This window comes from Chelonia mydas, chromosome 8 (assembly GCF_015237465.2).
Source record: "Chelonia mydas isolate rCheMyd1 chromosome 8, rCheMyd1.pri.v2, whole genome shotgun sequence".
Lineage (NCBI taxonomy): Eukaryota > Metazoa > Chordata > Testudines > Cheloniidae > Chelonia > Chelonia mydas.
The window spans coordinates 58,647,639-58,666,750 of record NC_057854.1 but is presented as its reverse complement, the minus strand read 5'-3'; the positions used below and the strand labels follow the sequence as shown (position 1 = coordinate 58,666,750).

The 19,112-nt window shown below is 40.2% G+C and overlaps 1 long non-coding RNA gene across 1 annotated transcript; it reads right to left on the bottom strand.

Moving 5' to 3' along the window:
• Nucleotides 1-5,679: 5,679 nt before the first annotated feature.
• Nucleotides 5,680-14,299, bottom strand: LOC122461403. Its single transcript, XR_006283266.1, has 3 exons — nt 14,208-14,299; nt 6,263-6,482; nt 5,680-6,147 (listed from the first exon to the last, which is right to left on the bottom strand). It is a non-coding gene; the product is annotated as an uncharacterized LOC122461403 (long non-coding RNA).
• Between the last annotated feature and the right edge of the window lie 4,813 nt (nt 14,300-19,112).

Below are 19,112 nucleotides of genomic sequence, written 5' to 3'. Positions count from 1 at the left end.
AGCAAATTTTGTATTTTATTTCCTGCTTCTTATACTTTTTTGTTCTTTCAAGATTACATCCTTATTCTGACATGGACACATCACCCTCTGGCCATCATTCCCTTCCTAGTAAAGTTCATGAGCTGAATATCAGCAAATAGTCCTTGCTTTTTAGAATAATCAAAGAGTCTGCAAGAAGTGTTCAGCCAACCTATTTCTGCAATAATATTTTATTGTCTTTTTTGAAATGCCAAGCTCATACATATTTTTTTATTATATCACTAAACCATGTATTTCAGTTCAGTCAGAGGTTTAAACATTACATATAACAGATTGTGTTTCACTCTGTGTTGCAAACACCACTATGTTATGGTGCAGCTGTCAACAAAAGGAATATAAAATGGTGCACTGGATATAAAACCCAAACTAAAATACTGCATAGTACCAAAAAAACCAAAAAAACAAAACAAAAAAAAACCAGATCTGGTAAATTGCAATTAATATTGTGATTTTGATATCCAACTACAGGGATGCAGAAGAAGAGGGTTTTCTTAAGCTAAATTCAGAACAGAAGTATAGGTTGCAAATAAGTTATAACACTTTTCAAAAAAAATTTTTACGTACTATCTTTCAACCCAGAGTGCCCCTAAGTCTCTTAAAAACTTTGCAAACTTGTATGAGGAATGACTTTCCCTCCCTGAAATACACTCATCTCTTGGGAGAAACATTCAGCGCTTGTCTACATTTGAAGTGCTACAGCAGTACACCTGCAATGCCACAGCTACACCAATGTAATACTTCAATGCAGTCACTACCTATGCTGACAGGATGGGGTCTCCCATCGCTGTAGTTAATCCACCTCCCCAAGAGGTCTTCCATTGACCTAGCACTGTCTACACTGAGGCTTAGATCAGCTTAATTACATCGCTCTGGGTTGTAGATTTTTCAAACCCCTGAGGAATCTAGTTATGCTGATGTAAATTCCCAGTGTAAACTAGCCCTCAACATTACATGTTAATTTAGTAGGGGAAGTAAGAAATACTGTGTGTAACAAACTATAAGGAAAACTTATTTAAGCAGAATGCAACTACAAAAACAGCTATTAAATAGCCAACATTTGCCACACAGCGACCAAAGATTTTTCTTATTTTAAATTGGAGGAACATTTGTAGTGATTTCAAATACTACCATGCAGTGACTGCTGGCAAATGCTGATCTTGATAGCAGGCTCTATAGTTAGGCTGGAAATAGTCTGGACATCAGAGTTAAAAACTCTTAGTAGCAAGAAGTACTAGTAGAAATTAATGACCTCAAGTGATCAAGATTTGGTGTCATCTCAGTCAAAAGATGTAGTTCAATGCCCCTTAACATCATACTGGGACACTGGTTCAGTACTGACTGAGAAGGAAGAGAACAACAGTGGGTATGGCCTTCACTACTGCTGGGAGCAAGTCTCACAGCCCAGGTTGACAACTTATGCCAGCAGGGCTGGGGCTAGTGTGCTAAAAATAGCAGTACGGGGCTTGAGACCCCATAGCTGGGGCTGCAGCTCAGGCTCTGAAAACTGGAGGAAGAGAGGGGAGCTTCAGAGCCAGAGCTCCAGCCAAGCCTGAATGTCAAAGCAACATCTACACAGCTATTATTAGCTATTTTAACATCTACACTCTACCCCTCACCCCACAATCCTTTCAATCCAGGCGGCAAGACTTGCTCCTGGCAGTTGCGTAGGCATATCCTTACTGAATTACCAAGATCAAATCCTACAGCATCCCGGTAATTTTGAGATTTGCAGGCAGTTTCACCCCACAGTTATATGGACGCACACATTGTATGCTAGGTCAATTCATAACAGCCTACACAAACTTTAAATGCCTCAATTTAACAGGATGCTGGCAGCGATCCATTGTGATCTGGATTTTTTAAGGAACTCTGGGTTTTTATATAAACAGTTAGGATAATTCATTCTCAGAAATATGAGAATATCAGTGAGAAATATGAGAATACCAGCAAATAAAGTATTGAGGAAGTTTTTGTCGAAGGCAAAAATACACTTCATTCTCTTAATATATCCTAATAAGTTAAAGCAATCTTGAACGGATCACTTTATTTTCAGTACTGAAGCATAGTAGTGATATACATGATCTTTCATGTAACTGGGAGATAAACAAAATATGCTCCAAGATGTTATTAGCAATGCTTGTCATACAACCATGCATCTTCTAGAAATCATTGTTTCGTGGCTGCAAGCAAGGTATTGCTACATGGCACATGATAGTACCTACAACACTTTTTCATCAGTTTGTATGTGCATAACAATATCCAACTCCCAAGCTGGAGATTCTCTTGTAAGCTCATGTCTACGCTTTTAAGGAGCCTTCTGGATCTATCCCCATCCCAAAACTCACTAAACAAAAAGTTTTCTTAGGAGACCCACTTAGATCATAGTCCATCCCTTTCAGATTATATGAAGCATTGAACTACCACTGGAAAATACTGGAGAGCCAACTGGACCCAAGAGTGGAGACACATTCCATCAATATTTGAGCATTAATAGCATATCAATGTAGGTACAACACCTGAACATTCACACAGCCCTGTAGGGAAACAAACATTTTCCCCACAACAATAGTACTAGAAATATCAGGCTGTTCTTACACAGTGCAATTGTGCAGAGTGGGAGGGAAGGCAAAAGTGGTTTTCAAACATCACTCATCCTTCCCAGATTCTGGGACCATCCTGCAATACAAGTTAGACCAGCTAAAGAGTCACCTGAACTATTACTAACATGTAACACCCTCCCCCCGCCCAGGGTAATTACACTAATTAAGGTCACCACATCACAGTGCACTCTAGATATGACTGCTTTGGCCCCATTAAGCCCCCAAAACAATGTCTTGTGCTGTGGGGAGCAGGTGGAATTGATCTATTTACATCACCTTTTGACACCTGCAGATGCAACTAAACCAGGGAAACTCCATCTGTCCTTTTAGCACAGATTTCATTGCCTAGGTAGTTTAATAGGACTCAAGGATACAACACTTTGTAAGTGAAGTCTTGGAAAACAAACCCAGCATAGCCTAGACATCATGGCAACTGGCATATTCAAATACACCCACAGAACTTATACATTATAGCTATTTTCACAGACTAAAGAATTGGTTTAATGTTTAGCTAATCAGTGTTTGTGATCATCAATCAACTGAATTTCCTATTTTTCATTATTTAAAGATAATGATTAAAAGGTTGCAAAGTCAAGTATTCTAAAATTAGGAAATGACAGAAAAAAACATGCCCATGCGTCATAATTTGGCCACCTTGTGCACATGCTTTATCATACTCTTTTAATCCTTTTCAATCCTTAACTTTGTATGACCTAATTTTTATGGTTTAATTTATTGATGAGCGCAACCTTAACGAAGGTTAAATGATTTTTGTTGGTTTATGAATTTCTTTAGGGTGTTTTTTTTTAATAGAAAAAAATTACATATGTATGTGTGCTATTTAAATAATAAAGCACTTACAAATTTGTTGGCTTTGGTGTATTTTATTGCCATTGTTATCCTTTATATTTCACCACTCAGTGCCATGTTGACTAATATATTGCAAGTAATTAAACTGTATTCAAACAAAACATTTTATGCAACTTCACTTTTATTGCAGTTTCTAAATCACCTTTTTTGTTTTTAAATTGTGAAACTGAAAATTCAGTTGGGATTCATACCTATAATTTCCCAGCTTTTTTAAAATAAAGGTAAGCATCCAGAAATCCACAGCCCACAATTTGTAAGAAACATATAAACCATATCCAGGAAGGGGAGCTACAATGTATCTTATTTTCATGTAGCAATTACCCTTTGAAAAGAAAGTGTAACTTATCCCAGTGCAAACCCACAGGACGACAGTAGGGGGCTTATCCCAACCCAGTCTCCTTTCATTACAGGTCATCTCAAGACCCTTTTTTGTAATTATGTCATGGTCTTTTAAGATATCAGTTACCAAAGACAGCCATTGCCATGATAATCAGGGCAATAGTGACTGCCCCCCAACAGTAGAGCAATGGTGAACAAAATAAACTGGACAGACTCCTAAACTGCACTCCATATTCATAGAATAGCAAGGTTGGAAGGGACCTCAGGAGGTCATCTAGTCCAACCCCCTGCTCAAAGCAGGACCGATCCCCAATTAAATCATCCCAGCCAGGGCTTTGTCAAGCCTGACCTTAAAAACTCCTAAGGAAGGAGATTCCACCACCTCCCTAGGTAACGCATTCCAGTGTTTCACCACCCTCCTAGTGAAAAAGTTTTTCCTGATATCCAACCTAAATCTCCCCCACTGCAACTTGAGACCATTACTCTTTGTCCTGTCATCCGCTACCACTGAGAATAGTCTAGGTCTCTCCTCTTTGGAACCCCCTTTCAGGTAGTTGAAAGCAGCTACCAAATCCCCCCTCATTCTTCTCTTCTGTAGACTAAACAATCCCAGTTCCCTCAGCCTCTCCTCATAAGTCATGTGTTCCAGTCCCCTAATCATTTTTGTTGCCCTCCGCTGGACTCTCTCCAATTTTTCCACATCCTTCTTGTAGCGTGGGGCCCAAAACTGGACACAGTACTCCAGATGAGGCCTCACCAATGTCGAATAGAGGGGAACGATCATGTCCCTCGATCTGCTGGCAATGCCCCTACTTATACATCCCAAAATGCCATTGGCCTTCTTGGCAACAAGGGCACACTGTTGACTCATATCTAGCTTCTCATCCACTGTAACCCCTAGGTCCTTTTCTGCAGAACTGCTGCCTAGCCATTCGGTCCCTAGTCTGTAGCGGTGCATGGGATTCTTCCATCCTAAGTGCAGGACTCTGCACTTGTCCTTGTTGAACCGCATCAGATTTCTTTTGGCCCAATCCTCCAATTTGTCTAGGTCCCTCTGTATCCTATCCCTACCCTCCAGCGTATCTACCACTCCTCCCAGTTTAGTGTCGTCTGCAAACTTGCTGAGGGTGCAATCCACACCATCCTCCAGATCATTTATGAAGATATTGAACAAAACTGGCCCCAGGACCGACCCTTGGGGTACTCCGCTTGATACTGGCTGCGAACTGGATTTTGAACCATTGATCACTACCCGTTGAGCCCGACAATCTAGCCAACTTTCTACCCACTTATAGTGCATTCATCCAGCCCATACTTCTTTAACTTGCTGGCAAGAATACTGTGGGAGACCGTGTCAAAAGCTTTGCTAAAGTCAAGGAACATTCCCCAAATGAGAAGTGTGTAGACGGAATTTACCCTTCACTATTCTACTGCCTCTGAGTGTACAAATTAACTAGAAGGAGGGAGTGCTGAGTTGCTGATTATCTCTGATGTCACAACATTACTGCTCAGGCAGCCACAGGTGGAAGCAATTGTGGGCTTTATGGTAAATTAGGCTTTTTTGACATTCTATTCTTTTTTGACATTCTATTTTTTACCAAATTTCCTAAAAATCACAATGCACAAAATACATATTGGACATCATTCCACACGTATTAATTAGTGGTTGAAATTTGGTTCACATACTCTATGGAATACTTACCTGTTTTTCAGAACACATTCTTTTTTGTGACACTGAAATACAGACTGTAAAACTGAAAATTCGGACACAACTTTAATTATAGGCTCGCTACTGTGAGACCATAATGCAGTATCCACACTGGATTGCAGTAACAACAAAACATTCAGTAATGCTCAGTTATAGCATGCAAAGTTATAATTTAAATTTTACAGTGCCCAAACATTCATACAATAAATGCATAGTTAGTAACCAATGAAGTTATCCAGCAATTGCATGATACTAAGTGCTTTACATTAGTAATAAGAAAATATTCAGTGCCATGCATGGCTTTCAGATATGGATTATAAAAAGTCACCACAACATTGAAGGTTACTTTGTACATACATTTATATGAATAATAAAAAAAGAAAATACATGCTAACAAAGCAAATGCCTTTTTAAGCTCACTGGATGCATTCAACAAGCAGCATCCAGATAGGATGTTTGTCATAAGTCAACAGAAAAGAATTCTCCTACAGGAACGTTGACCCTTTTTATATCCTCTTTATAAAATGAGAAAGTCAGCTCTGTTCATAAGCTTTCTGAGAGCATTCATGTTTAAGTCTCTACTGAAAAAAGCTGCAGTATAAAAACAGAAAATATATCATTTGTATAAATAAAAACAGAAATCATATGTTTTGTTATGTATTGACATCCAACAACAAACAAGAGGAAAGGAGGACAGGTTTCTTACCTTGTTCATTAAGTGGAGTTCTTTGAGATGTGTCCCCGTGTGGGCACTCCATCTCAGGTGCAGCTGCACCCTATGCCTTTGACCAGAGATTTTTGGTAGCATTGCTTGTATACCCCATGCAGGCACTCCACACATCCTGGTGCTCTACACCAAGGCTATATGGGGCTGCATGGGTGAACCACCCTGAGTTCCTCCTCCACCTCCTCCTGCAAGGGAGACTCTGAAACAGAGGGAAAGGAGGGTAGATAATGGAGCATCCATAGGGGGACACATCTAAAAAGAACTCCAGCTACTACACAAGGTGAACTCCAGTTACTACACAAGCAGCATCCCAGTACATGCTCCACTTCAGGTAACTCCCAAGCAATACACCCCTAAGAAGCTGGGAGGTTCAGAGCAGAGTCCAGTGCAGAAGAGAGAACTGTGTTGCCCACAGCCACAGCTGATCTAGCCACAGGCACTAAAGCACAATGATTAGATAAAGTATGAACAGAGGACCAAGATGTCAATCTACAGATGTCTGATACTGGTATGTCCTACACTAAGGCTATAGAATGTGCTACCACCCTTGAAGGGGGTTGAACACAGGTTCCATCATAACAGATCTTAATACATAGAATCATAGGACTGGAAGGGATCATGAGAGATCTTCTAGTCCAGTCCCCTGCACTCCAGTCAGGACTAAGTATTACCTATTCTAGACCACCCCGACAGATGATTGTCTAACCTGCTCTTAAAAACCTCCGATTCAGATATTCACTTTGATCATCTTTGTTTTGAAATTGCCAAGCACTTTTTTCCACTGCAGACAGAAACTAGTAATCTAGGAGATCTTCTAAATGGTTTGGTCCTCTGTAGATACAAGACTAATGGCCTCCTGACATCTATGGTATGGAATATGACCTTGAGCAGTTTGATGTGGTTCTGGAGGGGGAAAAACAGAAGATGAATGGTTTCATGAATATGAAATTCTGAGGACAACTTAGGTAAAAGTCTGGAATGAGTGCAAACACATACTTTCTGATGAATACCATCAATGGGGTTGGGGGAGATCTGCCATCACTATCTGGTTGGCTATGCACCAATTCCAGAGTTTTATTGCCTTGGCATAGAGAGATGGGGAACGTGTTTCTTCCTGATGGTTGATATAATACATGCATGTCACGTCGGTCATTAATTTTACTGACTTTGGTCTGATTAGATGTAGAAAGGGTAGACAAGTGTTTTTGATTCCTTTCAATTTCAAAAGATTGATGTGGAGAAGCAGCTCTTGGAATGACCATTTCCTTGCACCATGTGAGGTTACATATGTGCGCCTCCCCAAGCAGTGAGTGAAGTGAAGTGTCTGATATTATCACTATGGTAGGGGGATTCTGAAAGAATGGAACACCTGCACAAGTCTTGGTCAGGTCCTTCTACCAGTTGAGTGGGTATAGAGCTCACTGGGAGACCAACAGTAAGCTGCCTACGCTGTGCTTGCTTGGTTTGTAAACCATTCAAGGCCAACCCTATAGACCTCAGAGATGTAATTTGGCATCCTACACTACAAAGACGCATGAGGACATGTGTGCCAGCAGTTGAAGCCAATCTTTTATTGCAATTTGAGGACTTCCCTGAATCCTTGAGATGAGATTCATTAATGTGAGAAGTCTGCTGGATGATAGGCATGCTCTGCCTGTCACTACATCCTGGGGAGCCCCTATGAAATGTAGACACAGAAGTGGAGTCAAAATGGACCTTCTGAGATTGATTTGAAGTTCCAGGCTGTGAAACAAAGAACACATTATCTTCACTGCTTCACTTCTGATACAATTTGCCTCTGATCAACCAATCAGCCACACACATGAAACCGATTACACCTAGAATACGTAGGTGGGTTGAAACTATCATTAAAATCTGAATATCCTTGGGACAGAAGATAGGCAAAAATGGAGCACCCTGTACTGGTAAGGCTTGTTGTGGATAAGAAAACAAAGAAACCTCTTGTGTGAAAGGTGAATAGTGATATGAAAATATGTTTTTTATAGGTGAAGAGTTGCAACCCAATCTCCTACATCTAATGAGGGAACTATTGCTGCAAGGGTCACCATCCTGAATTTCTGCTGTTTTACAAATCTGTTTGGAGAGCCAAGGTCTAAAATTGACCTCCACTCCTCCTTCTCAGGGACTGGCTTAGAACTTTCTTCACCAGTGTCTCTGCTGCTCTGGGTACAGATACCCAAACTCAGTACCAAGTCTGTCTTAGACAGCTGACTCCTCTTGCCTTTGTGGTACCGACATCACTCAGAGTCTGCACAGAACTCCCCTTAGGACTTGAGGTCCCCATAGTCGTCTTCTGCATCAGTGACGGATTTTCTTGGAGATTTACTCCTTACCTCCTCTGGCTTATAGGCAGCTGTCAAGGCTACCTCTACTGAGGACTTTGGTACCTTATATCCCAGCAATCCCAGGACTTGAGTAATATAACAAAAAAGACCCCTAAAAAGGGGGAAAGCTCTTAACTATTATTTAACTGTATCTAGTAATACCTTTTCTTTTTTTCAGTTAAAGGCAAAGAAAAAAAGGGGAAAATTGTTCCAACAACAATAGTTATTTACACACATTATAAGATAACTAACTAAATGCTACCTAACAAATTACAGAATACTATAGCAAACAGGCACATGGGATCTGTCTCTGGCCAGAGGCTGTTGGGAAGGAACTGAGGGTGGTTTGCCCACACATAGCCTCAGCATGAAACACAAGGATGCGTGGGGTGCACATACGGCTGAACAAGCATTGCTACAAAAAAAAAAAAAACCTCCGATCACAGGCACAGGTGCACTTGCAGTGGAGCATTCTCTACTCGACAGTACTCGAAGAAGAACTTATGTATTTTATGTGAGTGGAGGGAGAAGGAGGAAGGGAGACTGGTTGTGTAAAAGGGGAAAGAAAAAGCCAAAAACCATTGAGACTGCAAATGGCATCTCAAGAGCTAAAATGGAAGATATGGCTTTATACTCATTGCTAAATTGTCAGTGGACAGCTCGTCAAGAAGTGGAGCGGGCATTACAACACGCATAAGTAAAAAAAAAAGGTTTAAAAATGTATTGCTGAAAAATATTCAGTTATATAAGAGGTTCCCCCCCCCTTTAAAAAGGAAAACAGTTCAAATAGCTTCACAATGCATAGCAATAAAAGAGATTAGTGAAGGTTTTAGTAGCTCAAACCATGAGCAGACAGGATAAAGGCTATACCGGGAGAGCTGAATGCAAAGTTCTATTTATGTGGAAGATGTGAATGAAGCCTAAGGGCTCTGCAGTAAGAGAGTAAGGCTCTGCCCATATTTACTGGCATATGGAAGATTAGAGAGCATGAGGCATGGTATCACAGGCATCTGAAGTGTAACCAAATGAAGAATGTGATCAGGAAGTGGAAAACAGGGTGGGAATCTGACTTGGGGAAGAAGGCAACATTAAGCTGGTGGTTGCTGAAGCAGGTTAAGATTGGTGAAAGGTCCTTAGCCTGGGAGAGGGGAGCAGAATAATGGCAATATGAAGGGAGATGGAGTCCAGGGCTGTTGGGTCAGAGTGAAAAGGGGTTTGAGAGAATGAAAACAAGGGAATAGGATCTAGGTATGTTCTGGAGATGAAGAAAACCTAGAAACACCAAGTTGCCAGAGAGATGAATGCTCTTTTGGAGCCATCACCACTGATGGGAAGTAGGGGACATAAGGAAAGGAGAAGTCATCTACAGTGCAGACATCTGAAATCTAGCCCATTAAGCAAAACCTCATCCATAGAAAAATTGGCTGAGCTCAACAGCATTCTAATTGGAGGCATGTAAGTGTTGCTCTGCTCCTTTTCTCCCAAGCCATACCTTGTTGTCTCTTCATCTCTGCATGACTAGGAGCAGAAGAGTGGAGCCCAGTCCTTCCCTGGAGCATGGATACAGGACATCATGGTGGCTGCACAGATAGGCTCCTCACTATCTGCTCTCTAGGCTCTCCGTTCTGTGGCACCCAATCTCACTGCAGGAGATTCCAACACAATGTTATCCTTTTGCCCTCACACAGAGCTCCCATAGACTGAATGCATTTAGAAAAGGCTACATAAAGACCAAGCAATCCATAATATCCCATTTTCTAAGCACCAATTTGGTGGTCTGCATAAAGGGGAAAGCCTTCAACAGGGTTCTGTTCAAGGGAAGTTGTGACTGGAAAGTAATTTCCATACATTATTTTTCAAAGAAAGTGATTTTTATACCACAGGGGGAAAATGATGAATCTTGCATGCACTTTAACCACTGATGTCAGCAATAATGAAAACTGGGGCAGTCTGTTTCACAAACAGATTAGGCATTTATCCAGGATTGGAAAACTGTCAGTATCTGTAAACATTTTAAAAAGTGTACGCTACACTTGGGAATCTGACAATTTTAAGGCATCTTGGCAAACATGCTTTTTTGTTTTTAATGAATCACTTGAAAAGGTCTAGGGAACTTCTATTTTTCCTAATTTGTTTTTTTTTTAAACAAGAAAATGATTAAAAGTCAAAATGAATTTCAGTACACATATTGTAGAGGGCAGAGGGGAAGATTTCTTTTACTACCTATAGGGAATACTAATTGCATGTTAGCAGTACGCTTTTTTAGATCTAGGGGAGCAGAAACAAGTATGTCTGGCATCTACTTTTACTGAAAGGTCTCATGTTTTCAGTTATAGTTTCTCTATTGTTGCCCACATATGTTCACAGCACTTAAGATTTTACTTTTAGCTACATCTCACCCTCAATTTAAAAAACAACTTGCCAGTAACATTTTGACATCAGAGATAATCAGCCACTCAGCACTCACTCACTCCAGTTAATGTGTACAATTGGGGTGCAACAGATTAGTGAATCTGCAGAAATTTGCTACTTAGGCACAAGAGTGCTGACAAAGTCAGCATGGTGTTATGCTATGCCTACAGTACACCCTTTCCCACACACTACTTTGTGTCTCAGGCACCTGCTACATTGGCTGCCATCAACTTGTCCTGCACTGGCTAGGCCAGTAGGACACTTCTTCTGCCTTCTTACTCTTTAGTGTAGTCAGCAGCCCTTTCGGTGATGAGCCATGCAGGGCAGGTTGATGGCACCCAATGTAGGAGGTGCCTGAGCCACAAGTGCCTTTGACCCCAGTGCCTCCATCCCTGCACAGGGACAGTAATCCTGATTGCTGAATTGGGATAAAGTAATAGAAACTCCCTCATCAACCTTTCCAGTCTAACTTTTGCCTCATCCTAGCTTCATGCAGCATTAGCCCATTATTTGTGGTTGCTTTTTTCCCCTAGACTACAGGAATGTTGTTTTCATTTGAAAAGGTGTACTTGTGAGAAACTGACATTGATGGATCTATGCCAATTTACACCAGTGCAGGGCCTGGACTTACAACTATTTTATAACTATTTATATAATGTTTATAGAGAGTTCTATTTGGAAAAAAAAAGAGTACAAGCAATATAAAATATTAAACTTAACCCACCAAACCTTAACAAAACCTAAGACTGATAGAAATGTTCCTATGACTTTTTTAATTGAAAAGGAAACAATATATAAAAAAAACCCTAACCTTTTCCCCTCAGTATTAACAAAACCAAAGACTGTAGCCTTCTGTTAGTGAATCAAAACAGACGGACTACAAATGAAAGGAAAACTGACAAGTGTTGGCTAAGCTGATGGAAATGTGAAAAGTAATCATGTTAAGGAAAGGTAAATTATATTTTTAAATTATTTCATTTTAATAATCTAGTGTTTTATTACCATCTGCAAGTAAATAGGATTTTTAACAGTATCCTTTTAAAAGTTGTGTTAGGTTATTTCCAAAGCAAATAGCTAGATGCAGTCTTGTGATTTGTTGCTTTTCTTAAAACTCCAGCAACTGGAATCTTTTGATTATGTGAAAAATCTCACCTTTCATTGGGGGCGGGGAGTTAGAGGGGGCTAGGAAGAGAAAGTGAATTTCTAACCCTCCAGTTCCTGGAGAAAAAACTTGAAAATATGACTGCTAAAAGCTCAAAAATCAGAAGAGGAATAAAAAGAATCAACATTTGTATTAAGATATCATGCGTTTTAAGCAAATCTCAATATTCTGAGGGCAGACTCATGTTTGGGTTTGGCAGGATAGGAACTTCCATTCCTTTTAACGGAATATGTATCTAAATCCTTGCAAGTCTTTTGAAATTCTAAATCAGATTAATTACATGCAATATATGAAAGTCAATATTTGACAATACAGTCCACACATCTCCCACAATTGTTTCTTTCCAAAGAATGGGGAGAAATATCTTGAATATTTCTGATATCACCATTTGGTAATTCCTAATATGTTTAATGAATTTATTAGTCCATAATGATGCTGCATTGACAGTCAGAGAGTAAAGTAATCTATTTATCCCCATGAGGCCCAGACTCCTGTTTTGCAGTTGAAGATTGTTTGTCCATAAAAGTGAACTGCTATGGTAAGTCTGGGATCTACCTGATCTGTACACTCAGAAGGTAGAGATGCAACCACTGAGCTATGCACTGGTACTTCAACTGAAAGTGCAAGCTGTGCCTGCAAAAAAAACAGAAGCAATTAAATTTTGAAAATTGCATCAAAAAGAAAAAAAGAAAAAAGGAGCAGAACAAAAGAACAAGAAAGATGGGTTTGTGTTTAAAGTATTGGTCTGGAATTCAGGAGATTAGGTTCAATTCCAGCTCACCTAAAAACTCCCCGTGTCATATTGGGCTAGAAACATACTGACAGATTTGCAAAAGAGCTCAGTACATTTCATTTGTCTGGAGAAAGAATTAAACACACTGGAGAATGGTGTAGTAAATGGCTGCTAGATTCAAACTGGGAATGGGAAAAATCAGTTCATATTTTACTCTGCAGCCACACACTCATCAGGGTCAAGCTGGTTCAGTGCTTGGATAGGGAACTTCCAAGGATCACTCAGTGTCTGCAGGAAGCGGTATTGATGATTCCATAGGCAGTACATCCCTCAGAATCACCTCATGTCCCAACATGGTGTTAAGAGTTAGGCTATGTCTACACTACCACGGTATAGACCTGCCCTTACTCTCCTACTGTCTTTCAGATCATGTGTAAAACTGAAGCCCTCATCACTTGCAGTCATTACAGATCCCTTTTTATTTGGTCAGGAATATTAAGCCAGTGGGGCCTGCCCAAATTTCAGTTCTGACAATTACATTCTTCCTGCCTAAATTCTACTACAGTCTCCAATTACTATATTTTTCTTCACTTCATGACTTAAAATGTTGTTTAGTGCCATTATGAGTAATTTACAGTCATCTCAGACGTGTCTGCACTTTTGTGGTGGGTAAAGTGATTCACTGACTTCCTGCATATCACAGGCCACCAGGACTCACCTGTACACAACCCAGCAATGGAAATTTATGCTTTATAATTAAATATGTTATATAAATGTATACAATGAGACTGTATGTGAACCTTCACCCAAGCCTTAGAACTGAGTCTGAATTAAACCATGCATCAGCTTATAAAATAATCATTGGAGGGTTCAAGGAATTTTTCACATGCAAGGATAGCTTTGCACAACTGGATAGCTGCATGATGAGATTGCTTTATTTCCTAATACCTCAGAAGCATTAGTTTTCCTCACTGTAAGGAGAAAGCCTACTAGACTTGGACCAATTAAATGAAACAGAATGGTAAATGCTCTTTCTTCATTCTTACGGGGAGTTACTATTTGTTTTTTCATGATGTAGCAATTAAGAGCCTATTCTACCTATCATCCCATCTGATACATTTGACCTATTGTTCTGCCTGACCTTTGTTTTAATGAATTTTCTGAAAATTCGTAAGACAAAACAATGGCACCAACACACTAGAATATAGCAGGGTATATGCACAGATCCCAGTATTTTTTAGATTCAGATATACCTGACAATTTCAAAAATACCTTAGCTCATAAATGGGATGCAAATGTCTGGTCGGGACTCAGACGGTGGTAGGTAGATGTGGGTGAGTATCCATGCTTCTGACTACTGCCAGTTGAAAAAATAGGAAGGAAACCAAAACTGGAGCACACTATCCCTTTTGCTGTGCATACGTTGCTTTTTCTTTTCCAGTTCAGGTCAAGTATTGTCATATCATCTGATAAGGTTCAGATAAGAAATTCTATAAAACTTCAGAGAAATAGTAATTAGACAGATATTTAAAACATTACAATGTTCTTAGAATTTGGTAGTGACTTTAGTCGTTTTACCAAAAAGACAGGGCAAATTTTCGTGTCTTGCCTAGAGATTTCGTTCAGCAAAGAGCAAGAAACTGCTAGCAAAAACCTGCCAATGTTATTTAATTCAATAGATTATCTAGCAGATATTTTTATGATGGATATCAGCCCTAATGACATTAATACCCTTGCCTTATCTGGCATAGAAATCCAGGCCCAGATGTACTGTGCAGATTCAAGGATTTTTTTTAAAATCATGCTAGAACAAAACAAAAAAGTGTCATATTCTTGCCATAGTAGTTCTTATATACAAGTCAGTTCATGCATTCTTCACATTCACGCTGAAATTGGGCAGAAATTCTGCATTCATGTCAAGTTTATTGCCATTTCCTGGAGCTTCAAACTGGCCTTTTTTCACTGGAGTTCACTTGTACACAATTTTGCAGCCTCTGTGGAATGGAATCATGGTTATAGAGAACAGAGCCATGTAAAAGCTTTGTACAGAAAGCAAACAAAAACCATAATGCAAATACCATGTAACCACTTACTCCTCTAACCCAGAAGAAGTGGGCAGGGACAGGTAGGGAATGGATTAAGCCTTGGCTCCATCTCCCCTACTGAGCCAGCATGAGTCTGCCTTAGTTTGCTGATAGTGTAAAGAAAGTGGCAAATTACTAAATCTCTCTTCTTCCATCCTACTGCACTCCAAGCAAGGAGGAAGCAGGGGAGGGATTGGAACTCAGATATGTTGTAGTGCCTCCAGGCAATACTCCAGGGTGATGCAGATAACACAGTAACAGGTGTTCAGAGCTGCATCCCAAATTCATAATCTCACCTAACATGTAACTGATCCTCCCCTAACCAAGTGTCACTGAGATTTTTCTTTCAGAAAAAAAAACAAAAAACCAGCAGCTTGATTAAAATACCAATTTCCTGGAAAATAATAAAAATAAAAAGTGTCCATAAAGAAAAACAGACCATCTCCCCAGGCAGCATTTTTATCAGGGCATGCTTATCACTACTATTAAAACAAACTGATTAGTGCTTGGTCTGGCAGCAGCCGCCACAGACTGCCAGACTACTTTGGCCCTTGGTCAGTTCTTCCTAGCCCTTAATCACACCCCTTTCTCCCAACAGTCATTACTCTAGCTAGAGACATGATTGAAAGTCTATGGAGGTTATCTTTTTGAATTATTTTAGAGAGACCTTCAACTTCTAACGTTCTGATTTCACAGCAAATCGGAGATGGAACCGATCCATCCTCTCTCCTAGCAGAGAACTAGCACAGAGGACGGCAAACCCAGGCACAGAGGAAGAATAGTACAAGTGGCAGAGCTCTACGGTGCCACACACTTTGGTTAACATGAGGCTTTCCTTGCTTAGAATCATAGAATCATAGAATATCAGGGTTGGAAGGGACCCCAGAAGGTCATCTAGTCCAACCCCCTGCTCAAAGCAGGACCAAGTCCCAGTTAAATCATCCCAGCCAGGGCTTTGTCAAGCCTGACCTTAAAAACCTCTAAGGAAGGAGATTCTACCACCTCCCTAGGTAATGCATTCCAGTGTTTCACCACCCTCTTAGTGAAAAAGTTTTTTCTAATATCCAATCTAAACCTCCCCCATTGCAACTTGAGACCATTACTCCTCGTTCTGTCATCTGCTACCATTGAGAACAGTCTAGAGCCATCCTCTTTGGAACCCCCTTTCAGGTAGTTGAAAGCAGCTATCAAATCCCCCCTCATTCTTCTCTTCTGCAGACTAAACAATCCCAGCTCCCTCAGCCTCTCCTCATAAGTCATGTGCTCTAGACCCCTAATCATTTTTGTTGCCCTTCGCTGGACTCTTTCCAATTTATCCACATCCTTCTTGTAGTGTGGGGCCCAAAACTGGACACAGTACTCCAGATGAGGCCTCACCAGTGTCGAATAGAGGGGAACGATCACGTCCCTCGATCTGCTCGCTATGCCCCTACTTATACATCCCAAAATGCCATTGGCCTTCTTGGCAACAAGGGCACACTGCTGACTCATATCCAGCTTCTCGTCTACTGTCACCCCTAGGTCCTTTTCCGCAGAACTGCTGCCTAGCCATTCGGTCCCTAGTCTGTAGCGGTGCATTGGATTCTTCCGTCCTAAGTGCAGGACCCTGCACTTATCCTTATTGAACCTCATCAGATTTCTTTTGGCCCAATCCTCCAATTTGTCTAGGTCCTGCTGCTTCCTCCACAATACCCCCTAGTGTGCATGCCCCACTGACATTCATTCACCAACACTGATTAGACACATTACCAGATTTCCAATGAATACATGAACCCATTCGTACTGCTGAGGTGGGATTGGTTTCCATTGGTCACTTTTGCATGGCCTCAGAGCCAGAAGGGTTTTTTTTTTTGTTTTAAATTTTAAAAGACAGCTAAAATTCTGCTCAAGTATATGGGGTAATGTTGGGTGGAGGCCTGGGAGACAGAAACATAAGCTCCCCCAGGTCCTAGAGCAGCATTATCCCTTATGCAACAATTAATCTACAAACTCCAGATTATGCACCAGATTCTGATCCCCTTATACGCTCACTGAGTAGAACCTTCCTTTATGAGTAGTTTAATTGAAGTCAATGGGACTACCTGTAGAGTAATGTGCTGTTAAATTTAAGTAAGTGTATCAGCATGTGCTCCTATATGATTGATGAACTCAACTACTATTGTGGTAAGCCTTTTAATTAAATAATTAGTTAAACAACTTCTTGATAAAAACTGAATAAATGGAATATTCATAAGGCTGTAAGGAAATCACAGGCCACTCTTTTGTTGTGGAAACTGCAACTTTTAAATAAACACTTCAACTTTTTAATAGTTGCTGGTGTTGTGATGCTATGCACCAGGTTGAGACACCAGTCACTCAGATTTGGCCTGGCCACTGAATTATGGAAAGATAGCCAGGCCAAATTTGAGTGACGGGTGTTGTAATAGTCACACCACCACTCGAATTTGTACTGGCCAGCCCCCCAGCCTTCGAGAGTTAAGTGACATCTATGGCATCTCTTCTGTGCTGCTGCGCTGCTTTGGAAGGTAGGCTGCATGCCTTAGAAGAAGGTGCTGGAGCTTATGTGTGAGTCTGCACCGAGGGCTGGTACTCCTTCTGAGGGTGACCAGATGCAGGTTTTCAATCTCCTCAGAAAACAGGTTTAGGGGAAGCCTGATACAAGACCCCAGGGGAGCATCAAGCTGACACACGGATGTCACCAAAACCACAACTTTAACGAACTTTGATGGCAACTTTGAACCAATCCCCCATGACTATCTTAAAGCATTAAATATGTACATTATGCCCCTTTCCTTCTGCTTGTGGTTAAGTAGTACTGAAAATCTAAGACCCTAACTCTCTTTTCACCTACACTGGTGCAAATCTAGAGTGACTCCATTGAAGTGCCCCCTGTTGTGCAATTCATGTGTGAGGAGAATCAGACCCAAGAATTCTGATATGAATGCTTCCATCTGATGCCGTCTCAGTCATTTTCATTGTAAATGGTTTAGCTTTTATATTAGAGTAGATGTACAATTGCTCATGCATAGTATGTTGACTTATACAAACTCCCCAAATGCACTTAAATTAAGAGGAAACACATTAAGGTCATGAGACTCCTGCAATTTTCTTTTTATCAAAGTAGTTTGAGTTAAGGACAGAGTGGTGACCTTACCTTTGGATTTTCTGATTTTGTCAGTTTGTGCTACAACTTCAGTGGGATTGAAACTAGGCTTTTCGGCATTATACTCTCTAAATGGTCATTTTTAGCAGATGTAATTTCCTCTGTGCAATCAATGTAGAGTTCCTAACCCTTTCCGGCTTATCCAGTAAAATATATCCTTTTAACTCATTGACATCCTTTATGGGAGATAGTCATAAATGTTTCTGTCCCACTAACGGTATTTAGTTTGATTCGCTCATTAATATGCAGTGGTTGATGCAGAGAGCACTCTTAATATTGAATAGAATGACAGGTATACACATTAGGATCTCAAATAACTTTAAAATATCTGTTATAATGGTGTAACAGAATGAGCTACTGTTATTTTCATTAATCTCACTCATTGTTTACCTTCTGGTCTCCTGAAACATTCTTTGCTTTTTGTATCACCCATACTTATGTTTTGGAGTAAGAATGAGCAGATGGAAGCTAGAGTTCTAGTAACAAATGGTGTCTTTCTAACATGCTTAAACAAAGATACAAAATATTCCATGGTTTCAGAAACAGATGGAATCTACTGTCCTCTACCACGATACAGCTATTAATAGCTTCCCTTCACCCAGAGTCTGTCATGTCTCCAGGAACAGGAAAGGAGAGGATGTACAGACAAAGCTTATGTCACTATTTTCTGGTCCATACAAAGCAAAATCTGAAGGAAAGTGCAGCTAAATTAATAGTATGAATTTATGAGACATCTATAGCACATGAAAAATCAGCCAGTAGAATGCAAAAGTAATGAAAAAATAAATATTTTGATAAGTAGAGAGCATATGTTATGCTAAGAGCAGACCTGGTTTTTGCTAGACACATATGCCAGGGAAAAGAAACTAAAGAAATCTTTGAAACATTTGTGCAATTAACTATGCAATGAAAGCTGTTAGGGGAAGACAA